The following is a 23,115-nucleotide window of genomic DNA, read 5'->3' on the forward strand; positions in this document are numbered from 1 at the left end:
ACCAAATTTATAAACATTACATATGTACTCTTTCTATACAGCCGTCACGTCGGGTTAACGTCAATTGTGGTTAGTTGCCATCCGCTGAAGATCATTTATGTAACATTGTCCAGGGCCAGCATCCTCGCGAGCATCCGCGCTTCATATCAGCTTCTGGTGTTGCTAATACGTATGTTCCAGTTGACATCGTTGCGCAAGTGCAGACAACTAGTTATATAAACATCTGAAACTCTTCAACATATATCTGTACGTGCAACATTTGTACATATACTTCGCGTCATATCTTGACGTGTCGCTCAATAAAAAAAAAATGCAGCGTGGTTACCTTCCCTCCGCTTGCTTCGCATAACGTCGATTCCAAAATACGTGGGAGCTGCCAATTTTTTCTTGTTTTTTTTTTTATTGGAGAAACTGACTGCTCGCGCTCCACAACCATTCACTGGCCACTTCCTATATATATAGGCACTGGATCTTGACCTCGAAGTTAGTGCCGGTGGAAGATTTCCCTTGTGCGTACTTGAACAATAAACATTCACAGCGCGCTTTACCTAAAAGCGGATGGCGGGTCTCTGTATCCAGCTAGAACCGTCTCTCCCCTATTGCCCATTGGCAGCGATTGGCGTATTCCAGTAAGAAACACCAGTCCATCACTATGAGTTTTGCGCCTTTCCAGGTTCTCTCCTGCGCAACGCCGCGATGGGCGCCGGCGTCAACGTCACCACCAGTGTAGGCGTTAGTGCCTGCTGCTTCGCACCTACACATGGTTCCCTTTAGAGGGAGATTGTGTAATTTTTAAACGCTGCTTTGAGATATCTTGTCTCGTTTTAGCATTGACCACTTCATTAGTGTCAAGATCTCGGAACATCAGATCTATGAATGGACATGTCCTACCCGTTAAAGTGCTATGCACTGTAAAGCAAAAATAGAAAGAAAAAAAAAGCGGGGGAACGGGGCGACGGTTCGCGTTCATACCATTCCCCATACCAACCGGTGTTCAACAAATATCAACCATGAAGTCTCGTCGGGATGCAGTGTCTCGAGTCACTACGCCTTTGTCAAAACAGCCTTAACTATTGTCACGAGGTCGTGACGTGTACCAAGACAGCAGACTCGATGATCAGATGAAACTCTTTATTCGGACCGAACTTGTGGCCAACAAACAAAAAGTAAGATTAAAGCGATACACACTGGCATGGTAACGGAGAACAGAGCATCGCCGTCAATCAACTGACAAGTGGTAAAGCATGTCGGCATTTATACACTTGCCATCGAAAATTCTAGTGCTATGGCTTGCGGCTACGTACATTCCAGCATAATCTGAAAGGCCCACGAGGTGAACTTAATCTTAAAAAAAAAAAAACGATCTACTACAGCCTCGCAGCTTCTCTAACACTGTAGGCGCGGATAGCGCTGAACATAGTGTAACTGGGAGATAACAAATCTTAAGAAAAGGAACATGGCACTATAGTTTACGTAACTAAGCCGACTCCTTGTTTTTCATACAGGAGCAACTACATAACGCTACCGGTGTAAAGCAACAAGCCCTCCAGGTAGAGACAAAGCTACAGAAAGCTCTCTTGTCCGCCCAGGATGCAGACTGCTGCAGCCCATAGCTGACTTCGACCCCAAAAGTGGTTGCTGCACGAAAACAAGCAAGCCAGGAAAAAGCGTAGTGTTCCGAATGCGGTGGTCAGCCTGATTAGGGCTCTTTGCTCTGCCTTAATACGCCAGCATCCTTACAAGCATTTCTTTAACTGCTGCAAGGCAGGTATCGCTATTACGCAGTTCTTCAGTGGTGACCCTTTCCCCATATGGCAAGAAAGAAAGAAGAAAAAAATAAACGAAGAAAAAAGAAAGACCAGGGAGAAGAATTGAACACAGATAAGTATCAGTCAAAATCATAGTTACTCTGCAAAAACTTAAGCTTGCATTAAACAATTGCTAAGTTGTCAGAAACATTTGTAAGCGGAATGAAGGTTTAGTAAACTTACACATTTGCACACACTCTGACTCAGGCCTATATGATTAAAATCTGAACTGACAATGAGCCATGTTGGCTGCAATTTTGACGAAGATTGGTAGTTTTCCTATCCGAAAAACTCATTTACCAGACACATCATATGAAACTCAATTTCAAAAACCTCTTTCATGCTTAATCGTGATGTCGCTACGATGCTGAGCATGAGGTCTTGAGGTTGCCTCCCGGAAGCTTTGTCAGTTTTAGTTTGCTTTGCAAGTGTTGCCTTCATAACAGGCAAATCGAAATAATACAATATGTTCGTAAATAGCAAGGAATCAATCGGGGTCACAACCTCACCATTGAGAGTAAAAATGAATGCTGCTTAGAGAGTGTTGCTGTTGAACGAACATTCGAAACACGCAATGCCTATTTTCACCTTACAATAATAAAGCGGTCATTAGTAACTGCAGAAAGGCATCAACTCGCTAAGAACTCACGAGGTATAGACATCATTCCGAAAAAAAAAGACATTAAAATTTGTGGTTTGTAGCGCCTCGCATAATTTGCGAAAAGAAAAAAAAACATGCATAGTTTAAGACACAGATTTATTTCTCGCGTGCGGATATCAAAAAAATAGCAGAGGTTTCTGGCCAGAAAATGGATGGTGGATAAGAGCCCGCTGAAAGCGACAATAAATTCTCGGCTTACTTATCGTAGATTTACACATGCTGGCTTCGTAAAAGCATGTAAAGAAACAAGCAGCAGGCAAGTTGTACAATACGGCATTGCACACATTCTTGTGACGCCCTCTGTATAAGCGCACATTTATCACGAAAAGCATGGGTGCTACCGAAAAGCTCTTTCTTTTTCTGACAGACCCAAAACGGGTGGCCGCTACAGAAGGGAAACGTTAGACGAAATCATGCAAAAAAAAAGAAACGCCGCATCAAGCAGTTACAAGAGTGTTGCGAAATTTCAGAATCCCAACAACATCGGACGCAAACAATGCACAATAAAAAAGGTAATTATGTTAGACACTTTGTAACAAATACTTCTGCCGTAGAGCATTCCGAAGGCTCGGCACGTTTGTGGCATAGAACCGAAGGTCTCGAAAACAGCTCAAATGCGCCGTGGAGTCCAGCTGTTGTGGTTGCCTCGCGTGCCCATATACGTCATGCCTCGGATCTTTCGTCAAAAGCCTACGTGGATTACGTGCCGCTGTGCACCAACTTTTGCATCCATCTCGCGTTCTTGGCACTTCCCGCTTATTCCTAGTGGTGGTGCTTCCAAGCGTTTTGTTGTTGTTATTATTTATTGTGGTTGTTCTTTGCAGCCAACACAATGTGAAGCCCAAATCAGCAGTGATGAAATACAAGTGCATGAAATGTTAAATCATCCGATCAGAATAACTGAGAAAATAATCTGAGCTCGAATTCACCATATCATCATTAAAGCAAGCCGCAACGGGCCAATCCGAATGAATTTCGAACATTGAATGTTAACTTGAGCCTGAAGTACACAAGTGCAGCCCCCACGGCAGGCCACCAAATCTGTTCTGCCCGTGTTAGCAATGTATTACAACATACGTTGAGACAGCGCAGTGGTAGTGTCTGGATGGGTGAGTCTTTGCAACGAGACAGGTGCTAACATTTTCGGGGTGAAGCACCATAGAGCCGAGGCAAGTCCGACTACGTACATGGTGTCCGTTGGCGCGGGGAGATGCATTTATGTGAAACACAACAAAGGGTCAAGAGTAAAATAATATCAATCACAATTGTAACAGAAAAATATAAAACACACAGGAGTAGAAGTATTTTATGCAAGTCAATCACTTCAATGTCCACATTACGGACTTCAGGTGCTAGGTTGATTGTCGACTCACATACTGTCACTGTCTGCTTTCATTGTATATAGAAAACCATTTCTACAGTAGAAGCATATGTATGTGAATAAAGAAAAAAAACCTTACAATAGACAAACGAAAATCGTAATATTGACAGAACAATATCAAACCCCTACAAGCACTACTTTTTGCTAGTTGGCACATTCAGCATAGACAGTGTGGTCTTTCGGACGTGAATTTGTAGTCGAATCCATATCTGGCGCGAGGCAGAATATTGGTAACCACCGCACGATTGATGCATGCAGCCACGGAATGACAAATTCAGGAAATATCAATTTTAGGGGCACCTGCACACTCTGGAAATCTTGAGAAGGAGGGGGCTCATTTAAATGCTCAAGGTTTCGTCAGCCGGGCAGGTGAGCCAGCCGTTCCGGAGAGCTCCGCCAGACGTGGGCTGATGTCCTTCTACGACATCACCAATCATTAAAAAGTCCACCCTCGCCCAAGTGGTTGAGTAAGGCGCAGGAATGCATCTGCAAAAAAAAAAAAAAAAAATCTGCGACGCGATCTTTTCTCAACCCATACTTGTTGAGCGAAATATACGCAGAGGAGATAAGCCGCAATGAAAGTGGTGCTAGGCAGTGACAACACATGTCCATATACTGTGAAAATGTAGCATGGTACCACCGGTGGAGCATATTATGCATGATTCCTCTCCCCAGCCCTGGGAGGCTACCGCAAACTCAATCGTCCAAACAAGAATTGTGGATTGGGGTAGACTGGTCAACCTTGGGATGATGGCTAACACAAAATTGTCCGCTATAGTTGCCTCTTGACAAAATAAAGTTTTTTAATCCATTCAATATGTCACTTTATGTCACATAATTTACAATTAATATATGAGGTAATGCTCTGGCAATATGTTGTTACTCACCCAAACGATACCCAAAGCTTCACCCACTCTTCATGATTCACTTCATGGAGATGCCCGTTTTTTATATTTTTTGGTATTATCCTCAAAAGGTCGTTGCTGCATCAGTTAGTCGCCATGTTCCATATCTTGCCCGTGTGAACTGCTGGTGACAGTTAAAGCTAAAGCATTAAAGATTCACGTGGCAAAAAAATTACATGTCCCTCATCCAGGGTCCTCCCGGGGACACGTAACAGGGACGTAACATGGGTCATAGAAAATTTTCGACGCACAGTCATCACATTTGTTTTTTTAAGCGTGAAAATACCACTAAACTTGATATGCGTCGCATGAATAGTCAGGCGTTGAATTATTTACTGATTAATATCACTCGTCTAAACAACAGTCGAGCTACGCTCCGGTAAAGTACGCATATGCATTTATGCCTGCAACAATGAAGCCTCCCAGGTTAGAAATCGTACAGCCACGTCTGATGCATCGCGTGAGCGATCATAGCCTATCTGTTAATTTGAGGTAATGTTCATTTTCAGGCCATTTTTTCAGCAATAGCAAGTGTGAGGCGAAGGTTTTGTGGTAAACATTAACAATACAGAACGTATACCTTTTAAACAAAACACGGCTGATCACTCTCATAGAAATCGGCATAACGCGATTGTAAAACGTGTCTTCACATTGGTAGTTGATTGTTTATTGTAGATTGTTTCATCACAATGACGAAGCAATTAATGCTATGCAAACAAAATACAATATTACGTCAACAACGGAAGTAGGTCGAAACTTGCAGCGCCCTGTTCAAACAGCAAGATCGCACAAAAAAGTATGCACTGAATGAATGTGAGTCAGAATTGTTACTTTGATGTATATGAGCAGCATGCTACTTTTGCGAAGTTACCCACTGCAGTGAGTGAAGTTACCTTTCTGTAGTCTATTAGTCCGCTATGAAAGGGCTAAATCATCCCCATGGTCTTACGAAATAGACTTATTAAAGAGGATAGCCTTCATGCCTGCCCTTGAAGTAAGAACTTCAAAGAAAAAGCAGCACAATATCAAAAAGCAGCACAAAGTGAGCGATGTCCTTCAAAACACTTCTATATAACATGTCTACAAATAAAACGTTAGAAAACAAGCTTCGAGTAATTTTAGTACATTACTATCTGCACGATAATTACCTTATGCAGCCCAGATGCCATCGAGAAAAAAAAAGTATAAAATAACCCCAAAGCAAGATGTTCGTAGACTGATGCGGAATGGAGCCAATGCATTACATTTTAAGCTCTCAGAAGCCCATTTTTCAAGGAGATCAGTGAATCCGGCGCGTATGTGTCACAGAGGATGTGACTTGGGGGGTTCCACTAAGTGCCAGCCAGGCACAGACGGTACAGTTTCGGAGATAGACATTGAAGACTTATTTTGGACGACATGCTTTCAATGTGCACACAAAGGTCACGTCCTTGAAGAAAAATATATGGTTTCGCTGCGAGACGGGCAATATTGTATTTTTTTTCCTCGTGGCAGAATGACAGTTTCCAATATTGAGAGTAATCCCTCGATTTGAGATGTCTACTTCAGTTGGGAAGGTCACTTTATCAATATAATAGCCATATTCCTGGTGGACTGAAGAAACAGCGTTGGTACTACAACTGTAAAAAAAAAGGATAAGTAGTCAGGGAGGACAGTGAAAAGGAACTTTCGAGAGAACAAAATAGGAGGGCTTCCAAGTGTTTTGCACCAAAGCAAAAGAATTCAGAGCATTTGTTTTTGTAATAATGTAAGAAAATCTCAGTTTTATAATTTTAGTTCTACACGCATACAAGGAAGCTACAGGATACATTGTTAACATTGTTCTGAAAATAACCAGAATTCTAACGCGCTCTTTTGAGCCATTTTTTCAAGGTCCCATGCCCAATGATTAGGTTAGGCAAGACTTCGTCCACGTGTGTTAAGTTACATAAGCTAAGATTGGTTGAAATATGCTAAGCTATTTTGTTAAAGTATTTTTTGTTTTTCCATCAGGAAGACGAATTGTCGTCATGCACGTTTGTGTTAGTAATAGGCTGGTTACAATAATAAGGTGGTTGCTGCACTTGTCAACATTTCATGGACACCTGCACTATCAAACATTAGGTCATCGCCCAGGGCAGTGTTATCGGATTGCCAGTGGATCGAATACAACAGAGACCACTACGGTAGTATAATGGTTACGGTGCATGGCCGTTGAGCCACGGGTTGGACCCAGTCACGGCAGTGGCATTTCGATGAAGGTGAAACGGTAGAGGCTCGTGTACTGTGTGACATCCATGCATGTAAAAGAGCCGTTTAATATAAGCCCTCAAAATACTGAAAACAACTGCAATGTTCTCTCCTGACATGTCTTGTCTTTCTTGGGCACGTCTGTAGCACTTGCAGCAGTTCACGTGCTGTAGAATGCGTAGATGCTCTCGATTGGTCCGTATACGCAAAACTTAGCGAGAAATTGAAGAGGCGTTCTTCATCTACAGAGGTGGTGATGCGTCTGTCGCGAGGCGATCGATAGTGTTGCACCCTATCGAAGTTGATTACCTTGATTTGATTGGTATGTGGGGTTTAACGTCTCAAAGCCACCATATGATTATGAGTGACGCCGTAGTGGTGGACTCCGTGAATTTCGACCACCTGGGGTTCTTTAACGTGCATCCAAATCTGAGCACACGGGTGTACAACATTTCCGACTTCATCAGAAATGCATCCGCCGCCACCGCGATTCGACCCCGCGACCTCCGGGTCAGCAGCCGAGTACCTTAGCCACTAGACCACCGCGGCGGGGTGAAGTTGATTACCTTAGTGCTTGTGACTAGAATACGTCTTTTATTTCCGTGTTTGGTTCTCCCTACACACGCTTAGCTTTTAAGTATATAGTCGTGTACGTTATTCATAGAAATTTCAGTTGATAACCGGCGCTGTGCTTGTGTTCTTCTTTTTTTACATTTGCAGTACATTTAATAATAGATTATTACGAACTCGCTCAGCAAGATTATCTTCAACCGCTCCTATCATGTGGCTGTTTTCGACATGAACCAGTAATCTAAGAAGGCAAGGGAAGAAGAATCGACCATAGCATCACTTGTGTACCATTCTCAAAGTATTTCGAGGAGGACTCAGCTTTTGCACCTTTCTGAACTAGGGTTCGCTCCAATAAAACTTGCTCTTGTGAACACTATAAACAAGATGCAAGTATTGATTTTGTTGCATGATTCCAGCGGGGTTATTGTATCCCTTGTGTATATGACATTGCTAATATCACTTAACTTTTTTTTTTGCTAGCTGATTTCATGACAATATTTCTGCCATTTTCAATAAACTTAGTCTTTCCTTTTCTGTAAACTTTGAACATATTCTTCAATTTGCCTGCGAGTCAACAAGCTTTGATTGTGTTGTTATTCATATTTCGTCTCTAATGCTCCATGCTCGGTGGTATTGCAAGTTCTTATAAAGTCAACCTAACGTAATTTCCTCTTTCTCGTTCAGTATTTTTCAACGCTTTTTTTTGCCTTTCTCGATGCTTTCTGTTTCTTCTGAGGGCACATTTCTCTTGTTTAAAATGCACTCTAAGCGATCACTCATCCATAAGAGTTATCAACGCAGGCTCTACTGGGGGGCACGGCTCCTTATTAACACCAAAGAACACTTTGAAAAGTAATGTAAAAGAGTTTGCAGACTGCAGCCCCTCTTTTTTATACACTTTCGAAGGTGCTTCCATAAATTGTCAAACATTCTCGTTATGATTTTAAATAATACGCGAGAATTGCACATCAAGAAAGTACAGAGAAGCACTTATGGCAGTCAAAATGTCTTGACAACAACGTAATAAACAGCAGCAAATGTCAAAGCTTTCTGTCAATATTTGGTCGCTTCTCTCATTTTAGCAAGAATGCATAAGAAGCAAGGTCTGTAGAATGAAGTTTTCTAGCTACAGGATGCAAATGTGCACCGAGCCTTATTTCTCCATACGTGGGTGACAAAATAAACGTTTTTTGTCGGGAAAGTCACATAAAACTTACTAGCCAGTCTCAGTTGATAAGCTCGCCCGAGATAAGCGTATCAGCTTTTCATGATAGCTTTTTACGTCTCAAAAACCAAACTAAACTCCTCGAACGAAAAAAAAAGATAAGCTCTTCAAAAATATTCGTAAACATGAGATAAAATGGAACTCTACTCATAAAGCAAATACTTGGCGCAAGTCGTTAGCACAAGCTTTCTCTAGATTGATGGGTATCCCACATGATGGATGGACGGCCTTAAAAATCACTTTTCTGCCTTTGTTAGCGTTATTTCATGTTTTCCTTTTTTTCTAAGCCTCCACGACTTTCAAGCGCACGGACGCTTAGTACACGCCATCATTAATTTCGATCGAGCAGCGTGAATGAAAAAAGGCGCGCAACTACCCTGAGAAATAGAGCGTCGGTGTATTCAAGTTGAAATCACTGAAGAATATAGGGAGAGAGCGGGAAAAATTGGGAGACCCTTAAGCTTCGCCTTTAAGGGTTGAACGCAATAGAGATATTCTGTTTCTAGTGCGTGCTTCAAACACTTGGGGTATTAATTTTTTTCGAACTTGCTATACACCCACTACGTGGCTTTAAGGGTGCAGTAGCGTGTGCGCCTTTTGTAGCGGGTGACTGGTTTTAAACAATGAAGTCATGACAATTCCATGTTTTGACGACTGATGGCAATGGCGTAGGAATAATATGGCAGTGCTTCATGTTGTATTGTGATACATGTAGACAGGACGAGTATGTTTGTAAAACGTGAAAGTTACATTTATTAGATTTGCAAGCAGAGGAAGTTATTTTCAGTGTATATTCACAAGCATAGGCGTGCCTGTATGATCGAACACCTACTTGCCACGCAAACGTTCCCACTTTAATTCCAACTCTAACCCGAAAATTTTAATATTTATTTTATTTGCACCTTTGTAAATGTTTCAGCCATGCTAAGAGGACAATTTTTCGCTCACAAACAATGACACATACGCCGCAATTTCCGTGAAACAAACTCTGTAATGCCATCTCGTTAAAAATTTCATCGCACATCTTTGAGTCGCTGCAGCTCTCGTGTGTTTAGCACCTGTTTTTTGTGCGCTGTAGTTGGAAATATGCAAGGAGCGTAAGTTTACCTTACCATTATTAAGGTGGTAACTTTAATTGTATCATGTCATGTTGGCCTTGAACACAAAGCCATCGTCAACTGGAAGTTGGCCAAGAAAAGTCAGCTGAGCGTTATGAAAAAGGCTGCTCCGAAGCATAGTGAATAACACACCGAACTGAAGAAATGTGATACATCAGATGAGGCTCGACGTGCACAAAATGAAGCACGGCCACGCAAACGCTTCCTCCGACTCTTACGCGCCGTGTCATTACCTAATGACGCAAATCACAGGTTCTAGATTAAAAAAAAAGACCAATACAAGGAACACTGAAAAAGTTGCGCTGTGTTCGCTGTTCCTGGCTGGCTCTGATCTAAAATTATATATGACTTTGCTGAACTATTGACATTGTTGAAACTCAGCCTTTCACCTTCGAGTCCCCCCAGTGACCCTTAAGAGACCTTCAGTTTTTTGTTATATTCAGGCCTTTTTTTTCTGAGCCTGGGAAAGTATGAGAACAACATATTAAAAATGGATGCTTTCAGTACTTGTTACGTATACGTTGATTACTTGGCGAAAGAACAGGAACGTGGAACATTGTGATCCACCAAGAACGTGAAAGTAATTTGTTGCTTGCTCTCTCACTTTGGCTAAACTATCTTGTGCGGAAACTCTCGTTCCTGATTATTTCACTCGCTGCCTTAACAAGTGTTCATCACGCGTTCCCCTTCAAATGTCAGAGAGTGTAAAATGCACGAAACGCCTTTTAAAATAGTTTTAATTTCATTGAGCTGTGCGTGCGTGACATTCCATAGACATATATTTATTGTTGCATACATGGTTTCCTTCAAACATGCACTGAACGAAGGACATCGTTCCATTAACTGATTGTGCATAGGCCGACTTTCATGTTTCCCCACAGAGTCACTATTCTTCTTGGCAGAGTGCGCAGCAGCTCAGACAAGCCAGCACGATTTACCAACCAATTCACCACGCCCGTTCCTACCCTAACTCCCGCAAAGCAGTGTCCCGACAGAACACTATTTGAGGGGGTCCGTCAAACGGTCAATTTTATATTGAGACCCCTGCTACTGCCATCTATAGGTTGATGGATGGTTATTGGTTTCAGTGCCAAACCAAAATGATGAAGAAGGGTGCATTTCTTATCTTAGTACGGACCCTTTCTTGCATTACGAAAAGCCCCGGTGAGGATCCACGGCTTGGACAAGAGTAAACCGATTCACGGTGTCCACTGATGTGATACAATTTCACAAATTTGATCAAAAATTTGGCTTTCTGTGGTTGACGATGTAGCTCAATAATTGGTATATATCAAGTAGATTGCATGCAAAGTTTACGTTTATTCATGTGATTGCTCCTGCAGGACCTATTCTTTGCAGTGTGAACGAAATTCAAGGGTGAATGAGTAGTGATCTGGCTCATCCATACGCTGTTTCTTTAATGCAGTTGCCTGTTAACGTCACGAAACACAACACAAGCAACCTCGAGGTGCAGTGGCTTCTAACTACCTCCTCTATACCCTTGATTCATGCTGACCTCTCGTGACCGAAACACCAACTGGCATGCTTCATTTAATGCATAAAAAACTTTCGATTAGAAAGAAGTGTCGTACAACGTGCCCCAGCGTGCAATAACAGCTTATCAGGAATATTTGTGAACAGATATGAATAGCATAAAAGTTCACTTATTCGACAGCCATCATGATAGTTGTTAAGTGCCATTGTTATTGTCATAAAAGAGTGGGTACGAACACCAACTTGACCATTCTGCTCGTAACAATACAATGAGAGATGACGTAGGAATAAGTTTGAAGGATAACAAGAAATAGAGAAAGTACCTACAAGCGATAAAGAAAAGTGATGACATATACATGCAAGAAAAGTAGCGACAGCTTATTTAGCAGTTTCAATTGAAGTTTCTAATTATATTGTGACCACAAATAAGCGGTTTTAGAATTGTGACAAAACAAGCGAAACTCTGCGACCAACGAATGGCTCTAGACATCTGGCGAGAGAACTCTCAGAATTGAGTGTTAAACGTTTGGGTCACGGTGCAAGAAGTGATAAACGGATATACACACCGTGTCTTCTACACAAAAAAAAAAACTACTGAAACACAGTTTTCTTAAAATTAATTGCACCTGAAACAGTAACAACATCTTTGCTTCAGCACCTAACCATCACTTAAACGTGCACTCCTACACACGTAGGGTCAAATTGCTTTCACCTTCCGCACTCAGCAAGTTCAAAAGGAGAAGCATCGTGTTGGTGAAAGAACTCTCCAAACTTCTGGATCACCTAGCGAAAGCATCGACTTATGTCTGAGCTAGCTCCCATTCTAGAAAGCGCCTCCAGGAACACGAGGCGTGTGCGTGTATCCGACGCTTTTGAGCGCCTTGCACAGTGGCTTTGATAAAAAAACACGAGAGTGAACTATAAAACGACATGCGCAGTGACAAAGAAGCCGCTCCTGGGATAGAGCAAAGGCCAACCGTAGAAAGAGCTCCCTTTTACCAGCTGTCCTTTTTTTTAGGTACAGAGAGCACTACTACTTCCCGCATTTTTCCATGCTTCGTCGAGAAAGACGTCCGACGAATTCAAGAGCTTTTCTCGAATGGAAAGAGTTCGCAACGCATCGTTCTGCAACATTTCAGAAAATAGAGTGCGATGCTCGCATTTGTGAAGCAGTCAACATACCGTACACTGTATGTCTCCAGCACTTTTCTGTTTGTGTCCTGAAGAACTTCTGAATGGAGTTTTATAGAGGTACTGACAGTAAAGTGCCACTTTTGCAGTCATAAATGCTGGAGGTTGCATCAAGGAAGTTTTCTGGCATGACGAGCACGGGTGGGATCTGAGATGTCTTGTTCGAATTTTTTCTTGCTCTACACTACGCTATTCTGCTTCGTAGGAAAAAGAAATATGATTGTGCAAGTCACTCCTCAAGTCATTTAACCTGCCTACTTATTCTTATTTATTCTTACTTTAACTTACGCCACTAAAGTATAGGCAAAAGAGATACAGAGAAGAACCGAATGAAATAACCTTGGTTTGCTAATTGTAGTGAAAATAACCAGGCCAAGGAGATTGCGTGATGACTGTGGATGTTTCTGCACTTAGTTGTCAAACATCGTTGGCTTCGAACGGCATTTATGAAAGTGCATGTTTAGAATTTATAATGTATATCGTGGCTCATTTCTCACAACAAAATAATTATCACAATGCGTACCCGGCGTACGCAGTAAAACTTGACACACACAAGAACTTCACTAAACGTTGTTTCCCATCTGCAGTTAGTTTCATCTCACTTCATTTACGAAAAATTGATCATTATCATTATCATACCCACTATAATCATTAGCCACACTATGTCCATTGCAGGGCAAACGCATCTCTCACATTCCGCCAATCAACACGGTTATATGGTTACTGTGGCCACGTTGTACCCGTAAACTTCTTAAACTCATCTGACCTGTTAACGTTCTTTATCCTCCTCGAGCGTTGGCTTCTCCTGTATTCTAGTCGGTAACTCTTCATGACCTACGGTTACCCTAGCTACACCCTCTACATGTCCATTTCATCACCATGTCAGAAAATAGTAATTCGGAAGTGGCACAGCTATTTTTCTCACTTTCTCAAGTTCGTCTTACAGCTTTAGTGGTGCCTCATGACAACAGGAGTGCCGTGAGAAGGGTAGACACTCAGTGATCAAAAAGTTCCAGAGGCATCCTACGGATGCTAATATTAAGACGGGTGTTGCTGAATACTGAGAGGGAAACGAACACAGGTAAACGCTCACAGAAGGTACAAGCAACACGAGTCACTATTGTGATAACTAAGATAATGCGAAAAATGAACTACAGGGTGGAAAGCTTGGTGTAAACGTTTTGCGTAACCACAGTCCCAGGTCTAGTCTTCATACTGTGTTTTGTTTTCTGAACTTTCGCTTGAGTAAGGCGACGATGTTTGAGAAGTAGGCAAGAACTATTTCTTTTTATGCGTTCGAGGGAGAGATAACTCTTTACGAAAAGCAAAGAATTCGCCAAGCGTATAGAAATCCCTTACTTGTTGCTTTAAGTCAGGAAGGAGAGTGGGATAGAAAAATAATAACTGCTGAATACGGCCTTGAGGTGTTACCTCTAACATTACTGAGCTCTTTGATATCTCTAATTATTTATTGATTTTGAAATTTTGAAATTTTGATTGAAGCAACATTTATTGCTTTTGAAATTTGAACAACAGTGACTTAAGCCCGAAGAACCATTTGGGCAACCGAAAAGAAAATAAAGAAAAAGTCACACAGGGACTGCTGCTCCTCCTGCACTCGAAAAAAACATACCCATTGCCCTTACTGTTAAACGTTTCACTTTGTATGTTCCATTTCGTCGCACTTTTTTTTCTAATCTGTACTACCAAGGTGGACGTGTACCTTGGACGAAAATCACGATCGATAGGCGTCTGGCTGAGTGTCAGCCTTTTATCTCTCCCGTCAACGTCAGCGAGTGGCCGCCTTCGCATCCTGTCTCCACGCGTTACCGATTTCACCGGGTTGCCCCTGCCTTCCCTTCGCATCAGCCGTCGACACCAAGGCGAGTCACCCGATCCAGCCGCATTCTCATCCTCTTCACGATGATCCTTTTCTTAGACCAGGACACTCCTTCCGCAGAGGTATGCTCTCTTGGCGTCTTAAGTTGAGGTGAGTTGTTTCTTCCACAGAGCGATCCCCTCGGGCGTCACGCTCAAGCAAGACGATAGCGTTTAGGGCGAAAAAAAAAAAGCTGTTTTCGCGAAGTGTCCGTGTGGTGTGCTTCACTGCGGCTCCTCTTGCTTTTCCTTAGGCTGGGTGGTTGAGGTGGTTACTATTGACCATTCATGAAAGTGGAGAACGCCGTGCTTCAGCTGCATCTTTGTTATTTCGTGTTTGCCAGTAATAGAAGTGTTGATGTCTGCGAGTGCAGAAAACAGCTTTCCTCCACTAGTACTGAGATATCGGCTTTCACACAGGTTCCTCGCTTTTATTCAAAGACTTCTTCTCGACCTTTACGTACTTATGTTCCGAGCGGGAAGTTCAACAAGTCAGGTTGAAGTGGTGGCACAGTCTACTGACAGAGCTTTTGTTGTTTGATACACACAGCAGGCACAACTACTTGTATATTGATGCTTCAAGCAGTGTCGATAGACCTGCAGGGATGGTGATCTTTCTGGCATGAAGCACTGTCTATTAAGTACCTTTAGCCTTCCCTAACGTTGAAAAGCAACGCATGATCGTGTTACCACCTCGACGAAGTATGTGCGAGTGCTCCTTCGTTTGTTCAAAGGATAGACGAACCCTACTACATATGAGGGAAGCGGGCACACGCACATGCGTCGCGTGTTGTTTCACAAAAACACTGCCATAGTGTTTTTGTGCCAAAAACACTGCCATTCTATGCACTAGCATAAACAGACAGACTAGAGACCTTAGGTTTATGGTTAGGCGCTTTATTTTAGACTTAGCATAAAGGCTTTGCGCCTGAGAAAGGAGTCGATGGTGAACCGACGCTCAAAAGCAATAGGCGTGGCATAACGACTAGGAGCTTTTCTCCTTAAATCCATCAGTGACAAAGAGCTTGTCTTACTCGGCGTTGATGGATGGCTCGTTGCTGTGACTGGCAGTGAGAAAAGCAAACAGAAAGAGCTCCAAGACGAGAAATTCATCAACTCAGTGTACGCTTAGATGCTGCGTCTAGACACTTCCATGAGTCAAGCAAGGTTATGTGTTCTCGTATAGCTGAATATTTTCTGTTAAATTTCTTCAAATGATTGCAGTAAGATGATTCACTTAAAGCTTTCTCATCATAGTGGCGCAATGTATAAATGGCACAGCGAATAAAGAGGTGTTTTTTTTGTGGTGGTGTTATAATTGATGTTCACAAAACTTTCAAGTGTTGGTATCGATAGAGTTGAAGAAGACTTTAGCGCTCAGATGTAGCACCAACAGTTCTCTGCTTCTGATTATGTGGGACATGCAAAATCAGTTTTTATTATGATATGCAAGTGTATGAAATACACGGCATAATGTATTAGTGGCACAGAAACCAACAAAGATGTTTAATATCAAGTGCCGATCATTACCTCATTCATATCACAATGAAAAAAAATGGCCAGGCTCTCAAACTGGTTACTCAAAATGCAGGTAGTTCCCGTTAGAAAAAATGCTTAAGTAATCAGCAAGTCGATAATATAGCAATGCTTCCTGGGGTTTCGAAAGCCAGAACTACCATAATACTATAAGTCATCTGCTCTTGAAGAACTCCGAAATATTTAGGCCATTGCGCTTTAGAGAGCACAGAGTGCTTCCAAATGCACCTAAACAAAAGCACATGGCCACCTTTAACACATTCCTCTATCGAAGTAGGATCCACATTGCCGACAATATAACCCAAGCCCTTGGGCTTAACGGCAGGACTCGTTATACATGGGGCTGCCACGGCGAGTCACAAGTCACAAGTGAGTGAAAAAGCGCATCACATATATATATATATATATATATATATATATATATATATATATATATATATATATATATATATATATATATATTATTGTACTGCCGGCTTAGTCCAATAAGACTAGTTTCGATCTGCGGGAAAAGAAACAATCAACGACCAGGTCATACTCGCGTGATATATATCGACACAAATTCGAGCGAACAGTACTTGTGCTGACGTTTCAGTTAGTGGAGAGTCTTTTTTCGCATGCTGAGCAAAAGTAAATGAAAAGAAAATGAGGCGTATATGTCAGGGCAAAAACCGATTCCCTAAACCTCCATCTAAGCATATTTGTACAAACCGGCCTGCGAAATATATAGGCCACTCCAAGAGCAAAAACGTGCGGTGCTCTCACTGAGAGTAAGGCATCTCCAACCTTGAAAAAAAGAACAGTACACTGCAATAAAAATGATTCATGAGAACTTTGCTGGTCTTTCTGTCTTCTTTATATTGACCTAAAACGACAGCAAGCGTGCAAGCGTTTTCTAGAACACTATCAGATGTAAAATGCGCAAGGTAAAGTAGGTGTCATTCTTAATAAGCGAATCTAAAACTGGGCTTCTAAAGTGGGTACGCAAGCCATGCCGATATCAGTGGTCAAGTGGAAATCAATACGGAGATTGATCAACCATTTTCACTAATCAAGGCCAACGACCAAGAAACTCGGAGGCCCCATCTCCAATTCGCTACCAACCTTGCGCTCCCGTTGCCTTCCTAGTCTCATCAACCTTTTGCAGAAATGAAATCAACAGTGAACAGTAAAAAAAAAAAAAATGTCCCCGTATCTGCATGTAATCTGCAAATGTCGTCAAAATATCTTGAGTGTGGAGAGAGCGAACAATTTATTTGATGTTCTGCACAAGAAAATTGGAGAACGGTATTTTGGAGGCAATGCGTCAGAGTGCCTAAAGCGTGTAGCGGAGGTGAACGAGCGCATCAAGTCACATCGCACGTTAGATATAAGCGCCACCTGGTAGTGCTCTTGGAAAACGAAGCACGTGACTCTGAGACGAGTGTGCGTGCCTGTCTCAGAGGCGATAAGGTGTAGAACGCAAGGCGATGGGTAGGTGCCAGTACCATCGCGTTATAGCAAAGCGTTGGAAACACCCACCTTTTCGTGCAAGCGTTGCATGGTCAGCGCAGCGTGATAAACGCTACGCTCCTTAGAATTACTAATGTATGCCTTTTCTAGTAAAAGATTGCGCATGCAGAATACATACGTGTCGTTATGATGCCCCAGGCTTGCGCAATAACTGCTTATTGACATTGCACAAGTAAAAACGCTAAATCTTGAGCAACATTGGTGGGCGCTGCGGATGGGGTCGGCCGTTACAAGTACCCGGTGCCGTTAAGAGTAGACAAACAGACAACTGTACAGACAGACAGACAGACAGACAGACAGAGAGACAGACAGACAGACAGACAGACAGACAGACAGACCAAAGTTTTCGCCTCGAAGGTCGCAAGAAAGACTATCGTCTTTAAAAGACAGCAGCTCACCGGCAGACACGCCTTTGTACGCTCTTGGGCACCATGCGTGAAGTGCTAACGACCTTTCGTGACGCGCCAGAACTTTTAGGCATGAACAGCATGGGTGGAGAATGAGCAGTAGTAGGCAGAACGTATGGGATATATTGAGCTTCTGGAGTCAAGCTAATTGGACTTTTGTTGTCTCAGCCGACTAGCATTAGTGCTTCCCTGAGTGTGATCGCCATCTTCATGGTTGTTGTTGGTGTTGTTGGTTGCGATGGTGTTTTGTTTTTGGTGGTGTTGGTTGTGGTGGTGTTTTGTTATTGTTGTTGCTGATGCTTTCGTTGTTGTTGTTGTTGTTATTGTTGTTGTTGTTGGCATGGCGGAAGGACAAGCGCAGTTGGGCACAAGGTATTGATTGCGCAAAGCCTGCTGTTTTGTGCTGACCTATGTAAAGGCTATGAGCACTATAATAACTCTTCAAGTTAGTAGTTAACGCTCGTCTACAACTACGGTAGTTGAAATGATTGTTAGTTTTGACCTAACATTTTGAGTGTGGGGTAGAACTTGAATTGTCAAAAGCACTGATTTTGTGACCGGTGGCACGTTGTATAATCTAAGTGGTAGCCTGCTCGAGAGGTTCAGCTGTTGATTTGAGCAAAAACCCGAATTCAAGCTGCGTTCGTTAACCCGATGTCGGGCTCGAGAAACATTTACACATGAATATTCAATTTAAAGGAAATCGTTGGTCCACTCAACAGTTTGTTCCACGCTGTAATCTATAGCTGAACACGCAAAAAAGTCAATGCATAATTTATGAAGACTGCTTTATCTAATGAAAACCACGGCACCTGCATTTCGTTGGAGGTGAAACAGTCAAGGTGCGTGTGCCCTGATTTGGGTGCTAACGCCAGCTAGCCCAAATTTAGAAAGTCTTCCACTAAGACATTCTTCATATACACATTGTGATATTAGGATACAATAATCTCAAATATTATTACTTATTGAGGTTGTATGCTTAGTAAAACTGCATTTGACAACATGGCGTCTTATTTATTGGTGGACTTTCAGCATTCTGAACTTGACAATTTCTTTTTTCTCCCTTAATTCCACAATGTCGGAAATCTGGTAAAAATCTTAGACACCTGAATAGTTTGCCACCTCAAAGTTATAACATATTTTTTAATGCGATCAACTCTATGAAAATTGGCCCGTAGATCAGTTATCTGATAAGAGTTTTGGCGTTTCAAGCTTGAGTAGACTAGGACATATTCGGGGTAAAAATATCGTTTATTAGGCTTCACTTGGTGCTCTCAGCGCGTGTTGGTGACTGCTTGTGTATTGTGTAAGAACCAGTGATTTCTCGGTATATATTCCTGTAGTCTTTTTCTCTTTGAGTCTCCCTCTCTCTCTCTCGCATAACCAAGGAAAGTTTAAGAAATAAAAAAAAATGTTCTGCCTTACTCCCCTTTACTTATGTTTCCTTCTAGCTTTCTCTTCTTCCTGATTTCGATGCTTGTGTTTTACGTAATCCTGTTTATGAAATATTGTGTACTTCGAGCATATATGCGTGCAAATATAAAATGTTTGAAGCTACATTGAAACAGTATCCTGCTGCTTACACTTCCCGATATCAGTGTTAGCTGAAACTCAAGTTCAGTACGCGCACGTGGAGCCTTATACGAATGAAAAAAAATATCCAGTTACTTCGCGGCAACGTGCACTCACCCAAACTCACGGTATTGGTTTCGATTTGTTGCGTTGCCGTCGCTCCATCGCTTGTTTTTGGTGTCCTTTGTGACCATAGCTGGGCAAACTTCGGAAAGTCGCTCCCCATCGGCTTATGTCCACAAGCAGGTTTTTTTCCATTTGGTTGAGTGGTCTTCTCTGGTTGCGAAAGAAGCAATCCCAAACTGACTCGACAAGGGTACAGGGATTATTTGCGTAGTGAAGGACATATCCAGTAAGCCAAGACCCAGTGGCAGCCCTGTGATGAGTTCTGTTTCTGTAACGACATTGCGACAATGCGTTATGTAGATTTCTCGAGAAGAATCTAGAAAGCTGAAAAGTAAATATGATCACTTTCTGTGTGGCGAGTTTAATGTCACGATCTTAAAAGGCGATTTTGTTTATTTCTACTGTTTTGCCGCAAGTCTCATCATGACGACGCTAATAAAACTGTATTCAACCAAGAAAGCGAAGTGCCTTTGCCCAAGTTGTGAGCCTTTTCATGTGAAAAAGCTGCGAGTTATATAACCACTTCTCGAGTCCGGTGCACCAGAAATTGTTTGTAATCAAGGCTCCAACTATAAAGCCGGACCCCCCGTGGCTCCCAGGTGGTTATTCCCGTTGGCACCTTGTTTTGTGCGCTAACACACTCTAATATTATACTAAGGCATGAAGTGTTACCGTCACAGAACCCACAGTCTCATAAGTTTTGCCTTAGCGAGATCATATGGAATTGAATGCATTGACGCAGTATTGTGTTTGTAGAATTCTCAGAACTTTCAAAGAAGACATGCCCGTTGAGAAACTGTGAAGAAGACCATCGATTGCATGCTCCCTTTCCTGAGGTGGCTACCACGACAATGAACTTGTTAACTGGTTCTTTGTTATTCAGAGAGTAGCGTATGAACGAACACTAACGTGGTCTCTGGATCGAGCTCCTGGTAATGACCAAAGTCTTGTTTAGTCTATTATTTTTTGTTAGATTTAGAATGCCGCTATAGTTTACTGCGGTCGTTCTTGTGTCAGGTTACATGTTCATAGAAACGGTGTATTGAGGAGGGGCTATGCGAGCCCGTCACTAAACGGTTGTTGTTTAAATGGCAAGAAGGCTAAAACACCACGTACTATCTCTGTGACCCAAGGGGTTCAGATGACGTGCGGCGTGTTGCCACAGCTAGTTGTATTTGATAGCTCAGGTTAGATGCAGCACCTGCCAATAAATCTTGCAAGGATTGGTCTGCCTGAAGCAAGCACCTATATTTTTAAATAGAGAGCGTCAAAGAGCTCATTTCGCATGAATATCGGCGTCGGCGTCATCGGTTGTGAGCGAAAAATTATCATCTTCGCGTGCCCGCCAAATCGGCCATGTTTGTGTCGCCAAAAAATTGAGAAAGATGCAAATAAAATGAATAAAACATTCTGGGTCTACAGGCGAATACTGCTCGGGAATACAATGAAACTTTTTTCCTCTGCTTGGAAATGCAGTGAAAGTAGTTTTCATGCTTCACAAACACACGCGTCCTGTATGCATGCTTCAGAATTCAATATGAAATATTGGAGTAATAAAGCGGGGTGCAAGCGTACATTGCCTTCGGGGCGTCAGAACACGGATTTTGGCATGACTGCATAGATTAAAGCCAGTTACCCACTGCAAAAGGCACACACGCTAATGCACCCTGAGGGCTAAGTAGTTGATGCATAGCAAGTTCGAAAAGAATTCATGCACTAAGTGCTTGAAGTGCGCACAAGGAACAGAATATCGCTATTGCGTTCTACTATTAAAGGCGGAGCTTAAGGGTCCGCTAATTTTTTTCCTTCTCCTTCTCGTCATGTTTGAAACTAGTTTGAAGCGCACCGAAAACGTGAACGTGAATTGAAGAGAAGATTGCCCGTGTCTTCGATGCACTTCGAATCAATTTTAAAGATGCACGTCCACCAACTACAACTCATCATCTTGTTCCTTCTTTGAATTCTTTAGCTTAGTCTATGGATTCCGTGCATTTTATTCTCGAGGGTCGTAATCTGTAAGTTTTAAGGCGAGAACGCTGATGAATCACGAAATTCCAAGATTTTAAAGCCCAGCTTCAGCTGCGTTCTCTCTCTCTGATCTGTATTGTGAGACTTTCGTATCTCATTTGCCATCTGTTGATAATATCGTACACACGTAACTCCGCTATTTTATTTATTTATTGTTATTTATACAAGTACCTGCAGAGCCACTCTAACCCTTAGTGTCGATTTTTGTCAAGTTTATGAAAATGTGTGTCGGTGAAATCGTTAAGGGAACTAACAAGTCCGTTTATCTTCCCATTCTCTTTGACGTGTCAGCTGGAGCTTTCACTGAAACATAAGAAAGAAGGTGCGGTAACTTTTCCTCTACATTTTTCATCAGCCGTCAAACTGCGATCGGTTGTCGTTAAAAAAGACTAGCTAAAAGCTCAATGTAGATTGGACGTCGACGCTTCAGTTGGGTCGTTCAATATTCCCGATGACAGCTTTAATTTGTCATAATAAACACACGTAGGATAGTAAAACGGCACTGTGTATTCAAGAAAGTGCGCCCGCTTCGATTTTATCTATCGGCAAGCGGACACGACCAGAGAAGAAAGTCATAAACCCTCACCACACGTTGACAACCGAAGGGCGCCGTCGATGTTATCACCCTATGACCAGTATTGCACGTACATACACCGGGCAGCGAGTCAACGAAAACGCAAAGGGTGCGTTCCGCGCAGCTGACTGTGTAAACAGAGAAGTAGTTCGCGGATGACCAGAAAGTGGAAGAAAGGGTGCCTTCGAAGAGTACATAGACTGAATGGTGAAGTCTCTGCGGCTTCAAATGCAGCCAATAAGGTGGGCCACACACGTTCAGCCTGTGACAGGCCATGCTGCGGTCGTTATTTCCCCGAAGTCCTCTGCCAACCAAGCTTCCAACAAGTCAAACCAGCTTCTTCCTCTCCGTCTTTGGAAAAGGCTGAACCCTGACTTCTGAACGTGGCATCTTTAGTACCCAAGGGAGAACCAGGGGTCAGGAGACCCGACATCTGACCGCCGATGATACCGACGCCAAGGCAAACATTGCCGGACGCCGCAGAACACTTGGTTTATGCCGAAACGACGATTGCAGGCGTCGGCCACAGGCTGGCTTCAGCGTCGCGTCACTGATGGTTGGGAAAGACGCAATAAAGCTTCCTCATTATTAATTTATTGCCCATAAATAATGAGTATGTCTATCTGTTCCTCATATTTGTTACCCTTAATGGCAAGAAGTGACAACACCAAACAACTTTACAGGCAAATGCCTTCTCCAACTTGATGACTCTCCAAAACCCGGATAAATAAAACAAGTTAGGAACAGATGAAATCCTGTGCTATAAGCCATATACGAAGATAGTGCCATTAAAGGCGAGTTGGTGGCACGGAAACTCTGACTTACATATGCTTAAAAGCCCCCCCCCCCCACCTTTGAACACGATTCGATTAACTCCCGTCTATTTATTGAGCTAGATAA

General features: G+C 42.5%; 1 long non-coding RNA gene across 1 annotated transcript; it reads right to left on the minus strand.

Annotated features, from left to right (window-relative positions):
• Window positions 1–1,114: 1,114 nt before the first annotated feature.
• LOC142776461 (uncharacterized) lies at window positions 1,115–19,877 on the minus strand. Its single transcript, XR_012887553.1, has 2 exons — window positions 19,605–19,877; window positions 1,115–4,336 (listed from the first exon to the last, which is right to left on the minus strand). It is a non-coding gene; the product is annotated as an uncharacterized LOC142776461 (long non-coding RNA).
• Window positions 19,878–23,115: the final 3,238 nt, after the last annotated feature.

Source organism: Rhipicephalus microplus, chromosome 2, assembly GCF_043290135.1.
Source record: "Rhipicephalus microplus isolate Deutch F79 chromosome 2, USDA_Rmic, whole genome shotgun sequence".
NCBI lineage: Eukaryota > Metazoa > Arthropoda > Arachnida > Ixodida > Ixodidae > Rhipicephalus > Rhipicephalus microplus.